This window comes from Gadus morhua, chromosome 4 (genome assembly GCF_902167405.1).
Source record: "Gadus morhua chromosome 4, gadMor3.0, whole genome shotgun sequence".
In the NCBI taxonomy this organism is placed as follows: domain Eukaryota; kingdom Metazoa; phylum Chordata; class Actinopteri; order Gadiformes; family Gadidae; genus Gadus; species Gadus morhua.
Window position 1 is genome coordinate 27,890,786 of NC_044051.1, and position 15,057 is coordinate 27,905,842.

The window sequence follows — 15,057 nt, forward strand, 5'->3', positions numbered from 1 at the left end:
GGACTATACAACACGGTAGGAAATTCAATGAAAAAAAAAAAGCATGTATATATTCTATAGAGTGTAATGATTATGATGGGATTGATACTGATTTCTTTTCTTTTTTTTTTCTATTACAAACAGCCCATGGAGATCCCCAGTGTGCGCCACCACCAGAGCTGACCGCCGACGATTGGGCTGGTCTTGACGACATCTCGTCCTGGACTTCATCGTTGTTGGATCATATCGACTTCACTCCTGCTCAGTGGATCGACTCTCCAGCTACATCCGTAGAGGCTACCACCAGTGCAGAGCCTGTACAACACCATCAGCCTGCAGATCCTGCATCTGGACCCCTACAAGCCATTCAAGACCCTATCAGCGACCCCCCGTGCACCGTGAGTCCCATAGCTCATGAGGTAGCGGTGCCACGGCTACCAGCCGGTCCCGCAATTGCTGTTGATGAACACCATGCAGGGGTGCAAGGTGATAAATGGCGTAAACAATTTGCTGATAAACTAGCTGTGTTAACTGCGTCGGTAGATGTAAACTCCTTAGGCATTGCTCGTCAGAGTAAACTGGGGGTGGAGGCTGGTAAACGTGGTGACCGTATATATCAGGAGCTCGAAGAGCAGACGAAGAAGTCCTTCACGGTTCTCAGGGCCGAGATTGCGCGTGATCGTATGACTGCTGAATCCCCAAACACTGAGACCAGTAATGGTCGTGCTATCGTTGCCCTTCAGCGTAAGCATTTGGATGCCGTGGCAGCTGTGCGTGTCAACACGCAGGGCATAGTGAGAATTAACGCGCAAGAGGGGTTAAGAGCTGCTAAAACCGCTCGAAAATTCTGGTTAATGCAATCTGCTAGCGAAGCCAACGTCAATGCCTATCGGGCAATGAGTACCGAGATGTCTGTGATTAATGAAACACTAGCAAAGCTTACGATGAATGCTATTATTTGATTTGTGTTTTTGTTTTTAATGTTTTTTCTTTTATTTCATGGAGAGGGTATCTTTTGTTTTAAACTGCATGTAATAAAACTTTTTTTCTTTTAATACCTGACTACTTAACGTTTTTTTTTTAAATATTATTATTGATATATATATATTTTTTTTATTTTATTTTATTTATTTTTTTTTCCTATCTATCGGCATAAAAAACTATAGCTGTACACTATGCATAACGCCATTAGCCCTAGAAAAAGGAAATTCAAATCTATAGACGGTAATCCCAAGAGACGGCGTAGATCTGATAGTGGGGGTAGCATTATGGATTTAGAACTTGAAGAGATGGCAATGAGGTATGACGCAACCGGCGATACGTCTCATTTGTCGGCCGTAGGACATGTGGGGGGTGGGGGCATGTATGCAGAAGGTTGTTTAGACATGCGGGAAATGTGTGTTGGCATAGATAGAACTAGGCGTGTGTTAATTGCAGCTGATGCATGGGGGCATAGCATGGCTAATGCTCTATATCAGGCAGCACAGATAAATGTTTCGAACGAATCAGGTCTAGATGAGATGGTGGGGCTAGAGGCACCAGGAGATTTAGACACTAGGGGTGTGTTGTATGCGGGGGCAAACACACGAAAGGTACTTAACGCTGTCGGGGGGTGGTTGGATAGTGCACAAGAGAGTCTATACATATCAGCGCAGATCGATGTATTGCATGGGTCGCAATGTGATGAAGGGATTGGCGAGGGTTTTCAGGACCCCCCGGCTGTGGCAGGGGTTCCTATAGAGTCGAATATACAGGTCGGTGGGGGCGGTGGTGGTGTGGGGGGTGGTGGCGGTGTGGGGGGTGGCGGTGGTGGCGGTGATGGTGGTGGCGTGGGAGGTGGCGATGGTGGTGGTGATGTTGATGGTGATGGCGGTGGTGACGGTGATGGTGGTGGTGACGGTGATGGTGGTGCTGCTGATGCTGATGATGGTACACCTGTGCCTGCTGTAACGGGGGAAGATAATGACGAGTTGCATACCAGATTATTTCCCCATTTTAACGGCTTTGAGGTTAGACAGGCCATTGATCTGAGAAGTATATCCCTTGCAAATTTACAGGAGGTCCCTGATTTGATCAGGGAGAGGCTGTCGGGTGTCATAACGAGCTGCTCACAAAGTTCAGCCGATGGTAGTGTCTTAAACGTGGTGCTGAGAGGCCCTTCATTGGCCTCTGATGTACAGACTGTGCTCGTATCGGGTGACGACTACAATGCGGATTTGTTTATGGACCATATTAGCCAAGTCATGCAAAGTAACGACACAGGTCTGACGGATGACGTGCTAGAGTTGGTGGTCACAGGCAGGGGTGGACTGGCCATCTGGCATACCGGGCATCGTCCCGGTGGGCCGTTGACCCAATGTGGGCCGGTCCGGTCCGCTATGTTTTCTTTTTTCCTCTCTCTCTAAATGCCCTCCAATTGGGCCGGCCAATGGGCTACAGAGAGCTAGCAGTGTGTTGCCAGCATCGACGCATATTATTGGTCTATGTTTGTCATTGTCAATCAATCATGGGCTGACAGGCTCAGAGAGCCCTTACAGTGCTGTCAATCACAACACAAACCAGGGTGGGCGGGACCTCATGGCATGGGCCAGAGTCGCGGGAGCCGGTACGGAGCTGAAAACGCCCGGGTTAAAGGTTAAATGTTCAAAATTGACAGACCTATTTGGTGCCGGGGTCCACACCCCAGCAGGTGCTGCTGCGCGAGGAGACGAGCGAGTGGAGGCATATATGCTAAGTAACGTTAGCCTGGGGCTAGCTAGGCTACATTTTGAGACATTTCCAAAACAAAGTAGAAAACGTTTTTACATTGAATGTGATGTGACCTAATTAACTGCATAAATGTGACAACATATTAGCCCAGAGTTGAAGGGCTGTGACTTCAACTCTGGGCACACCACTGTGAGTAGGTGTGGTTGATTTTGTTTAAATAGGCCGAATTGTGATATTATGGGTTATTATTGTTCAGATGATTTGGCTTAGCTAGCTAACAGCTGCTAACGTTAGCAGTCTCTTGTTGCCATAGCAAGAGTAAACATTGACATGGACTAATGAGCTGTAAATAGAGATGCAGAATCAAGCTGTATTGTAAATACAGATGTGACACTTTGAATTTTAGCACAAAATACAAGTAAACCTATTGGAAATAATTAGTTTAATTTGCAATATTTGCCATTGAATTTATTGTAATCTTTCAATTCATTTATTGTTTACTGAGGTGATGACTATTTCGAGAGGAATGCAATATGTGTATGTTTAAAGGTTTATGTGAAGAAACATACTATATGTGTGATAAAATGACAATTGGTTATTCATAAATGTCTCTTTATATTCTCTGCTACCATCATCTCCTGTCAAACAGGTTTTCCTCACCTGCTAAAAGTTATTCTATGATGAGAGAGAGAGAGAGAGAGAGAGAGAGAGAGAGAGAGAGAGAGAGAGAGAGAGAGAGAGAGAGAGAGAGAGAGCTTCTCTTGACTTTGTGAGTTTATTATGCAACTTGTTTCGCGTCAGATTGAAACAAAAGGTTTGATTATGATTATTTCCTGGTTGAAGATTTTCACATTGATTTTAATTTCAAACATTTGCATATCATTTAAGTTAAATTAATAGTTATGCAGGTAGGCCGAATTACAGGTCTGAATAGATATGCATTCTCATATACATGTCTGTGCACATGTATACATACAGTAGATGTGCACATACACATGTATGAGAAGTATATGAGAAAAAAATTCAATTCTCTATTTATGGTTTCATAATGACTGAGTCACCGTTAAAACAAATTGATTTCAGCTCTAATGCTGTTACTGTCTGTAATATGTTTCTATTTAGATTATTTGTCAGGAGAATTTGTTATTATTGTCTGAGTCTGGTTTTAACTAATGCTGGGTTACGATTTTCACAGTCACAGACTAATAACTGCAAGAGAGGATTTAGCGTTGGATCATGTGTGATATTTAACAAGGGTTTTGTAGTAGATATGGCGGGTGGAGATGCAGCAACAACAGGATGTCCGTTAACTTCCTGTTCGGGTTTCACACCTTTCTTGTCAGCAGCACAAGAAACACAAACTTGAAAAACAAAAAACTGTACTATTATTCGGATATACAGGGTTCTTCCCGTTCGTCTCGTCCCACCCCTAGTGCTAATAATGTAGTGGGCTGGTCTGGAGAGAAAATGCCAGGGCTGAATTTTTCTCCCAGTCCACCCCTGGTCACAGGGGTCCACAACAAGCGGGGTGGGGCACATTTGAAGTTAAAAAACATTCCCTATGATGAAATCATATACAAGAAGAAGCTAAGTCTCTACACCCCGAGTAATACTCATAACAATTTGTGTTTCTCACTATGCATGACACATTTTCTGCATGAAGGGCTAACCGGGGGTGACACAGCGTCCGAAGAGACTAATTTGGAGGCGGCTCGCAAATTACACAGTGATCTGGGGTTTGACCCGGATCACTCTGTGGGTTTCTCGGATGTATCCAAATTTGAGAGACATCTAGATGTTAAAATCCTGATATTTCATCATAATGACACATTCAAGAAGCTGGAGATGTTCCAGACACATACAGCCCAGCATCCTAAAACAGTATGGCTGTACCTCCATGATAACCATTACCATTGCATAGAGAACAGAACGGCATTCTTTGGTACGGGATATGTGTGTGAATATTGTTACAAGGCCCATGAGGGAATTCTATTCCACAAATGCCCGATCCATTGCAATGTGTGTCTGACAGTGTGCGATAGACTAGCAGGTCGTACGATAAAGTGCAAGGACTGCAGTCGTATATGCCGCTCGCAGGTCTGCTACAACACACACAAGAAGCATTCTGCCAAACATGACATGATACCTTGTGAAAAGCTCAAATACTGCGATCGTTGTTGTAGACAGTATATCATACCGAAGAAGAAGAAGAAGGGGGTGGGGGAGGGGGAGGAGGAGGAGGAGGAGGAGAAGGGTGACGCTAATGGTCATGTATGCAGCGATGCAAAGTGTCGTAAGTGTGGGGAGCCGATGCCCGAAGAGGGAATACATGATTGCTATATCCAGCCGTACGACAAGAAAAAGAAAAAGAAACGCAGGGGTGGTCCATCGGATGATGACGACGCTCCGCCTAATAAATACATATACTATGATTTCGAAACGCGCGTGCATGATGGTCGTCACGAAGCAAACTGTGTGGCGGCTATTACGTCTGAAGGCATAGAATGGTATGCTACCGGTCTAGATTGTGTAAGAGAGTTTGTGAAACGCTACAGAACAGGGGAGTATACGTTGTATACATTTGTGGCACACAATGCGTCGGGCTTTGATAACTATATCGTCCTGGACTACATGACCAAGCAAGGTATTAAACCCGTTTTAGTCATGAAGGGTAGCAGAGTCATTTTGATGCGTGATGACGCCTACCATCAGAGATGGGTCGACTCGTTTAGCTTTTTGCCCATGCGACTGGCTAATGCACCGGAGGCGTTGGATTTTGATGATATGGTAAAAGGTTATTTTCCTCATAAATTCAACACACGGGCCAACGAGTCTTATGTCGGTGCCTACCCTGAGATCTCATATTATGGTTATGATTCCATGACTAGCGATCAAAAGACAGATTTCGCTATTTGGTACAGATCTGTACGACACAAAAAATTTGACTTTCAGAAACAGCTGCGTCGCTACTGTGTCAACGATGCGATGATCCTGTACACAGCGTGTGGGATCTACAGGGAAAATTTCATAGAGTGTGCCAATATAGACCCCATGGCCTATGCCACCCTGGCTTCGGCGTGCATGGCCACCTTCAAAAAGTCGTTCTTGAAGAAAAACGTCCTGGCATTGACCTACGAGGGGGTCTATAGGAAAAAGAAAAAGTCGTTCTCATGTGCATCCATCCAGTGGCTTGAATATCTATCCCGCTCCAATAGCCTGGAGATTCGGCATGCTCTCAACCATGGAGAGGCTAAATATGGGCCATTCTTCCTAGACGGACATGCCCCGTCTATAAACACAGCCTATGAATTTGCAGGATGCTTTTATCATGGGTGTGAACATTGTTACAACGCTGGACACCAGAACCCTGTCCTCAAGAAGACCTATGGCGAATTGTGGGTGCAGTTTCACCTCAAAGTCAAGGCTCTCAAAAGAGATCATGGTTTAAGAGTCGTGGTCATGTGGGAGTGTGAGTGGCACCGTCTGAAAAAGACCAATGCTGCAGTGCAGGCATTCTTGGCTACTCTGAAGATACAACCCAGGATTGATCCTCGCGACTCTCTCTATGGGGGTCGCACCAACGCCATCAAAATGTATCACAAGGCCGAGCCCGGTGAGAAAATACGCTACTATGACTTTACCTCTCTCTACCCCACAGTACAGGCTCGCTGTCCTTATCCTGTAGGGCACCCCCAGATCATTTTCAGGAATTTTGGTCCTTTGGATGGGTATTTCGGCATCATCAAATGCACTGTGTTGCCCCCCAGAGGTCTTTACCATCCATCCTTACAGGTGTCATGGGAAGCTGATGTTCCCCCTCTGTGGTACATGTGCCGCTGAGCTCAATCAGACAGCCGCGTGTCATCACGGCAACGATGAACGGGCTCTGACAGGCACCTGGGTGACTTTTGAGCTACAAAAAGCAGTTGAAATGGGCTACGTGTTAATCCAGATGCATGAGGTGTGGCACTACCCCAAACGGTCAGAGACTCTGTTTAAAGGGTATGTCAAAACGTTTAAATGAAGACCGACGAGATAAATGATGGTGATCTGTATGGTACCGAACAGGAGGATTACATTAGCGAATATGTCTCAACAGGTCCTAAAAGCTATGCATACCACACCCGTCACCACAAGTCTGTCGTCAAAAGCAAAGGGGTGACTTTAAATGCAGCAAATGCTGCAGTGGTCACCCAGCAGACACTGAAATGTCTATTGGATGATTTTGTCAACCAACGGCCTCAAACCCTCGACATCACCACCACAGTAGATACCATCCAGCGAGATAAGACTAGGTTTCTGCTTAAAAACGCTACTGTAGTTAAACGGCTTAGGGTAGTTTACAACAAACGCAGGGTCTTCCCCGACTACACCACGCTTCCTTACGGTTATTAACTATTTTGTTTATTGTTTTTCACTTTTTCACATGATCCATGTTTTTTTCCTTCTTCTTTTTTACATATCGTTTTCAAATGATCCATGTTTTTAATCATTTTATATTTTTTGAGGGGGTATGCATATTGTGTTAAAAAAATCAAATCATACTACGCTATAATCATGTTATTAACTATTTTGTTTTTTTATTGTTTTCAAATGATCCATGTTCTCTTCTTTCATCTTTTGTATTTTAATCATTTCTGTATTTTGGGGGGTATTCATATTGTATCTGTATATACTCTTTTATGCATCATGTATTAATGATGAATGACTGTGCTAATAATCATGTTGGTGTTAATAAAGAATGTTAACTGTCAAATGTTTCACGGTTCTATGGTCACAATACATCCGTCCATCAGAGGGGGTGCACACAGACCGCAGAGATGGCTGCTGTACACACTACGTTCGACCCTAGACTTCAACACCCGTTCAGCATGGTAGTATCGGGACCTTCAAACAGCGGCAAAACCTACTTTGTCAAAACAGTCATTGAAAATATGGATCGGTTATTCTCAGAAAAGATTGAAAATATAGTATATGTTTATTCATGCTGGCAGCCCATATATGATGATTTGCTTAAAATAAGGAACATTCACTTTGTAGAAGGGATCCCCAAATCTCTATGTGATGATGCAATCTTACCAGTCCATACTAGAAATCTGCTCATTATTGACGACTTGATGAACGATGCATGCAATAATATAGAGGTTCAGTACGTTTTTACCAAATATGTACACCATCGTAATCTCAGTTGTATGTATCTGGTCCAGAATTTATTTATGCAGGGTAAAACCAGCCGTACAATTAGTCTAAATACCAATTACATGGTTTTGTTTAAGAACCCTCGTGACAAATATCAGATTATGTTGATAGCCAAACAGATGTTTCCATGCAAGACAAAAGATTTTCTAGAAGCCTTCAACGATGCTACTGACATGCCTTACGGCTATCTGCTTGTAGACTTTAAAGCCATGACCCCAGACAACATGAGACTTAGAACAGATATATTGTCAGACCGACATGTTGTATACACTCAGAGAGCCAAAGTGATTAGCCCAAAAGACCATGTCCTCACGTATAAGTAGAAACCGTGAGCGTCTTAAGCAACTATATAGCGCCCCTCCGGCTCAGCGTAAAGTTATCCTCAGGACAGCCAACGCCGACTTTATCAACTCGCTGTGTGAAATAGCCTTGAACATTTTACAAGGCAAAATACCTCTGACTCCACGCCAGCATACGAAATTGCGTAGACGAAAGAAGGACCTCAGAATACTCGCCAATAAAAATGTACTAATATCTAGAAAGAAAAGACTAATCAATCAGACTGGTGGATTTCTTCTACCCCTACTGTCTGTGGCCATACCGTTGTTTACAAGCCTGTTCTCAAGAGGCGGGTGATTATAATGGATCATACGCACAAGATGTATCTAGTTCCTCAACATCAACTCGATGCCTTAAAGCATACCCAACCCAGGGATTCTGTTAGACAGACTGCTGAAAATGAGCTGGATAAGGCCATTGCGGTGGTGTTGAACACTCCCGATACAGACCTATATGAAAAAGCGGCCAGGTACGGTGCTGTCCTGCAGCGTTATCTATCCATGATAAAACAAGGGCAACGCGAGCACGGAGAATTAACTCTGTCACTTGCTGAGGGGGACCCAGTTCATACGCCTATGTCGGCACGGCATGGTGTTGATGACGATGATGGCACCGGCGATCATATTTATAAGGATATAATGAAACATATACCCGTCAGAAGCAAGAGCAATACCAGACATATCCTGGACTCTTTAAAGAAATCTAAAAATGTTTCATGGACGGACAAGGGGGAGATCATATTACAAGGCGAAACTATTAAGGGGTCCCATATGTTTGATTTGTTAAAGAATGTTACCGCCCCTTACCATGTTGTCGAATCTGTCAGACCACAGGGCTGGAATGTATTTCTGAAATCTTTAGCCAGTAATAATATACCACTATCGTCTATCCCTAATAAGCAGCTCAGACAAACTGTAAACATGTATAAGCATAGTCCCGTCACTACGGACGACAATGCGATGGCCTCCGTCCCTGTCTCGTCTGATAAAAGGAGGAAACGCAAGCAGCCATCGTCATCTATTACTTCCCCTGGAATGCATATGGCCGAGTGGTTACCATTTTAAATCATGTATCTAAATGTATGTGTTACCCGTAAAAAAGAAAAGAAAACAGTACGACTAAAATGTAATCAAAATTTTTTAATTTTTTTTTTATTATCAATACAGAAAACAAACATAACAACAATCACAACAACACGTGTTACATGTTACATCCGCATACACATGACTGCACACACATCATATCATGTTCATTATAGACATTAGGTTGTACACGGTTAACAAAGTCATAAACCTTTTCATCATTACGGGGTAAATTATCCCCATACATTTTCAAAAACTTTTGATAGGATACCCCTTTTTGCATATTAAACAAGAAAAAAACACAATGATGCCCACATGCTGTACTTGACGGATCCTGGACCTGTCGTGTAGAATGAACAACATCTATACAGTGCTGATCGAGAAAACGCTGTATGGTCTCAGGAAACTCAGAGTATGAGGGAGGGTTACCGTAGGAGTCGAAAAAGTAACCCTGTTTCTCATCTGTAATATAAATAGCTAGCCAATGTGCACCGGCCATATGCGAAGGTTCGGTGTTGACCACCAACAGGTCTCTGATGAATTTCCCGGGGTAGGTGATTACACGGTAACGCACCAAGAAAATATGCCGTGTGGGCCATTTTCTGACACACTGCTGTTAGCTCTATAGTATTCATATCACACCGACTTTTTCAGTAATAGTCCAACAGCACCTGCCGTCTATTTGATATTTCTATAACAGAATCATAAACTGCATAACATATCAAATTGACCGTTGTAGCCAGTGCTGCTCTGAATCGTGCCTCTAGCCTCACATTCCCTTTTCTGACTAGCGATACATGTTGTCCACAGCCCTCATCTGCCTCAAGGTTGAAACAAAATAATGCATACCCGTCCCCGAATTCCTTATGATTAATAGCTATTTCTCTATCTTTGAGCTGACGACCTGTAGCCTGAATGAGCTGGAAATATTCTCGAGTATAGAGGCCATTTCTAAAGTCAGGCTGAAAGGGTTTAGAGGGATATGCTTGACCGTCGCAATATAGGGATAAGAACTCAATGCCGAAATGTTGGAATCTGAAAGGATTCCTGGCATAGCTCCCTGTGAATGCTTCGTTATTCACAAAACCTATAATAACCATCTTGGGTATTTGTCCTAGAAATAGATTCTCCTGTGTGCATATACGGCTGCCCGCAGCGATGGATACATTCTTTAGACATACCCTATCAACAGGGTATTTAACGTTAGCCTGGTTTAACGCACGGGCATGTGCCAGCTTGACGCCTGGTGCTACCGATACCTTTTTAATGAAAACATTTGCAGACACTATAGAGACACGGTATTCCACAGCACCATCGGACATGAGACAGAAATCATTTTTTGCTCTAATGAATCTCATACGGAGATCAACTCCGTTAATCATCAGTTTCTCCTGAAAAAACATATCGACGTGTATAGGGGATATCAGCTCCGCTATACGACTTCGCCCCGTATATTCACTCCTTGTCGTTAAGCCTAGATTGAGACCTCCAGGAAGAATCTCGTCCATATGTCCGTGTGTGTCTTTCTGGAATAGACCACAACCAAATTGGGTGTCTAATGTCCCGTTTCCATAGTTTAGCAGGCATTCTATTATGCCTCTGTACGGATAGGTGTTTGACGACTGGGTGATAAGCCTATCACCCAGAGTAATATCTACTTGGGAGAATAACGTGCATCCTGGATAGTTAATCAGTCCAACGGGTGCCGCCGGCGCCAAGTCTGTTCCATCAGGATTAGTAATCTTGATCCTCAGGTGTAAATACGTATTGTTTAGATCTATATAGTCTTCGCTACTGGCCGATACAAAGAACTCTATGGGGCCACCATCTGTTAGCGCCGATAGCGGGGGTATTTCAATATATGTACTTTTTTCTATCGAAGTCTGCGTCATAGGCAGAGAGGAGATCCAGTTCGCTCTTAATGCATTCGTCTGACATGTTATGTAGCAACGCCATTGTTATTCAGCCCACCTGCTATACTAGATGAATATATCGTTAGCCGCCCCTCTAAAACGACGGGTTGCCCCCTTCCTGATCCTTTTAGGTTTGGCTCTCTTTTTGATAGATGGCAATCTTTTATTCTGTTTACGACGTCGTGCCGGTGTACGGGTACGCCCACAACCTATAGGAGGATACTTTGTTGCTCTTCTGGCATATACCCTCATGCCTGACCCCTGCTGTTTGGGCGTAGATGCAGCATGGGCTATGTTGGTCATAACGTCGCCTATAATATGTTTAGCAGCAGTCTTCAGATGAGGCTTTGCTATGCTAACCCCTCGCCTAAATAACGGAATAGCCATTCTAAAGAGGCTACGGAACATCCCACCGATGCCAGCTCCATATTGTGTGCTGCTACCCTCATAGCCAGGTAGCCCACTCCCTGCTTGGTTTAAATAATACTGAACATATTTGTTCTCGTCGTAAGGCGGTCTATACCCCCTCATCCCTATAGATGGGGCTATGAATTCTACTGTTTTACAGGTCTAAAATGCAGCTTGAGTATCACTTTACCATATGTGAATTTTATATTTGTATTCTGGTCAGACTTTAGATCGATTTCAATATCTCCAAGAGGGTCTCGGGCTACGTGTACGTAATGCGGCTTGTCGAACATGTGAATGCAGTGTCTCCTGCTGGTGTCGGTTATATTAATACTCCTTAGCAGGGGTACATAACTATCGCCGACCAGCTGATGGTCGACAATGTCGCTATATATGAACATGTTGTAACACCCCCCGTGAATATTGGTGGGATGGGGGGCATATGCTGCATACGATTTATGGGCCTGTAGCTTGACACCTGTATCGAAACCCAGCATAGCAGCCAGTTTTCCTCTAAAGACGATAGATAGGTGATCGTCTCCTTCTACATAAACGCGGTTTCTAATACCTTCATGATGTAGTATAACTTTACTGCCAGGATTATATTTGGTCCAAGTCTTGTTGATTTGTAGTAATAACGATCCGATACTCTCATAAAGCCCACCAACTAATAGACATGATGTCCTATGACCCGTTTTACCATCGTGAACGGTCATCGTAGCGTCCTCGGTAGGAAAACTATGCCAGCTGCATGGGTACTGAGCTTCAATTAGGCCTACTTCATAGGGCTGCTTGGTGTGTATAGATTTTGCTAATTTAGTTCTAAAATTCCATATCTTATTTTGCGGGTAGATCCCTGCCGATGCATTACTCGCTAGAGTCACATAGAAACCCCCAGACACCTCCTTATCCATCGTACACTCTGGTTATAATGGATTGTATGTCTCTTGTATGTCTCTTTACGCATCGACTATTGTCTTTTCAGCTATCCACGAATTGAATGCCTCCGGCCACCCCAGCCATTTGACATATAGCAGATTCTTAGACCCCTCCCTTTTTCTATCTATAATCTTTTCTATTTTATACACCTTGTTTTTAGACACTATAACTTTTTGCAGCTCTTTCTCGTAAAATGTTCCATGGACAGGGGCACCTGCATAGTCTTGCAGCTTATAGACTGGAGGACACCTTGCAATGCGCTGCGATATTACAAAATATTCATCTGTAAACGTCTGCTCATACCCCTTTCGAAATGTAGCTCTGACTTTTGAAATTCTAACCGTGTCACCAACATCGTATCTAAACACCACCATCGGCTCTTGAGTGGTTTTGTATAGCGTATTAAACACTGTTTTCTCATTATCTTTATCAACACTGGCCGGGGTCATTTTTATCGATCTATGATATGAATGGTTATAAGCATGGACCATATCCTGTAGTTTATCCACATATCGTTTGGAGTTGGCAGCTGTTAAATATCTCCACATGCGGGTTTTCAGAGTCCTGTTGAAGCGTTCCACTATACTGGCCTTGGTCTCGTTAGATGTAGAGAAATGTTTGACATTGTACCGCTCCATCAAACGCTGAAAGATCTTGTTATAAAATTCTTTGCCAGCGTCAGTCTGCAGTTTATCGGGGGACCGCCCTTCACCAAGAATATCATCAAAAGCTTTAGCGACGTCGATAGCCCTCTTGGATGGTAACGGACGAACCCATGCATGTTTTGAGAATACATCGATGCACGTCAACAGAAAATGCACACCATCATTTTCGGATGCATACTCTGCCATATCCACTAAATCAGCCTGGAACTGTCTATCTATTCCACTAACCAATACTCTATTTCTGCGGAAATGTATCGGTGCAGGTACATGCAGGGTGTAGGGATCCTGCTTCAGCAACCATTTCTTGATATATTTTAGTGGAGGTACTGCACCCTCACTATGCTCAAGGGCCGTTCTTAGTTTATTGATGCCACCGTAACCCCCTGGTCCGGAGGGATCATTATAAGTCTTATGCAGCCGTTTATCCATGTCGTATGCATGCGACAAAAAACGAATACTGAAACACTGGTCAGAGTTATCCATCCTTTTATTTAAAATGTCTGTCCACTCAAAACAATTCTCAGATAAAGCCTACATGCAGTTTTATTTTTCCTGCACCATTTTACAAGCCATCATTCTAGCAGTTCTAATACCCTCGGCGTTTGAGGCATTATTCAACTTCAAGACATCCGATACAAAAGCACATATACACATGACATGTCCGATGGTAAAACAGTCACCATCTGGGAAATGGGTAAATATTTCAGCTAACATTTGATCAGTAGGTTTATCATACAAGAATTTCATGACCAGATCATTCCAACCCTTATACGTGCATTTGATATAAGCATTATGCTGGACATATGTATCATTTTCTATGGCAGCATACATCAAAACGGATAGTCTATCTGATACATACTTGCTATCCGCATCATACGCATAAGAAAACAACGCCCCCATTATAAACGCCACCCACCAGCAGGCTTTGGTTTGCCTAATGACAATGTAGGACGCCACATTTGTATGGCTTCATGTATCAGAAGCAGATGTTCATCGGACACACCTTCGGTGGTCATTAAATCCAGTTTTTCGGTATTATAGGTATTGCATATTAAATCACATAGATAAGATTCGACCACACCATCGATTTTTCCGGGGGACACAGTCAACCCTGTAGTCTTCTTTAGAACAGTTTCTAAAAGTAACAGGAAGGGGTGTCTGTCCAGGATGACACAAATGTCATGGTAGTGGGATTCGTAGTGATGATGTGTCGCTCCCTGCAGGCATGAATGGCGTCGTTGACTTGGGCAATCACACTGGCACCCCCAGCAGTCCGCTTGCTTCTGATGGTTGATGATGGCCACCACACAGAGCCCCGTGGTAAATCGCAGAACAGCCAGCGATGCAGGGTTTAAACGGATCTGTATTGATACAGGCCATCCGTCGTCTCTCATAGCAGTGTCCACCTCCAGCTCACTGTCCTCTCCGACGTGTAGGAAGGTCAGATTCAATCCGGTCAGATAGATGGCATACTCTTGAAGCCAGTGGGGTCCGGGTTGTACAGCCTTTAAATCAGCAGTCTCCATAGCCACACCCCCACCTTGCACATGTTCATCATTGACCTGTGCTGCATAGCGTATCAAAAATATACCATTAGAATATGAAAATAAAAAACACACAACACCCACATATTAATATAAGGTATAGTCTATCAAAAAACACATTTAAAAAGGAAAATAAACCATCCCTTAATACTACTAGCATGTACCCCACCTTCTTATACATTGCTGACATTTTCTAACGCTAGCATAACCCTAAACATACTCAAACACACCATGTACCCCATCATCAAACCCAGACGACTCAAACAGGCACATTCGGCAT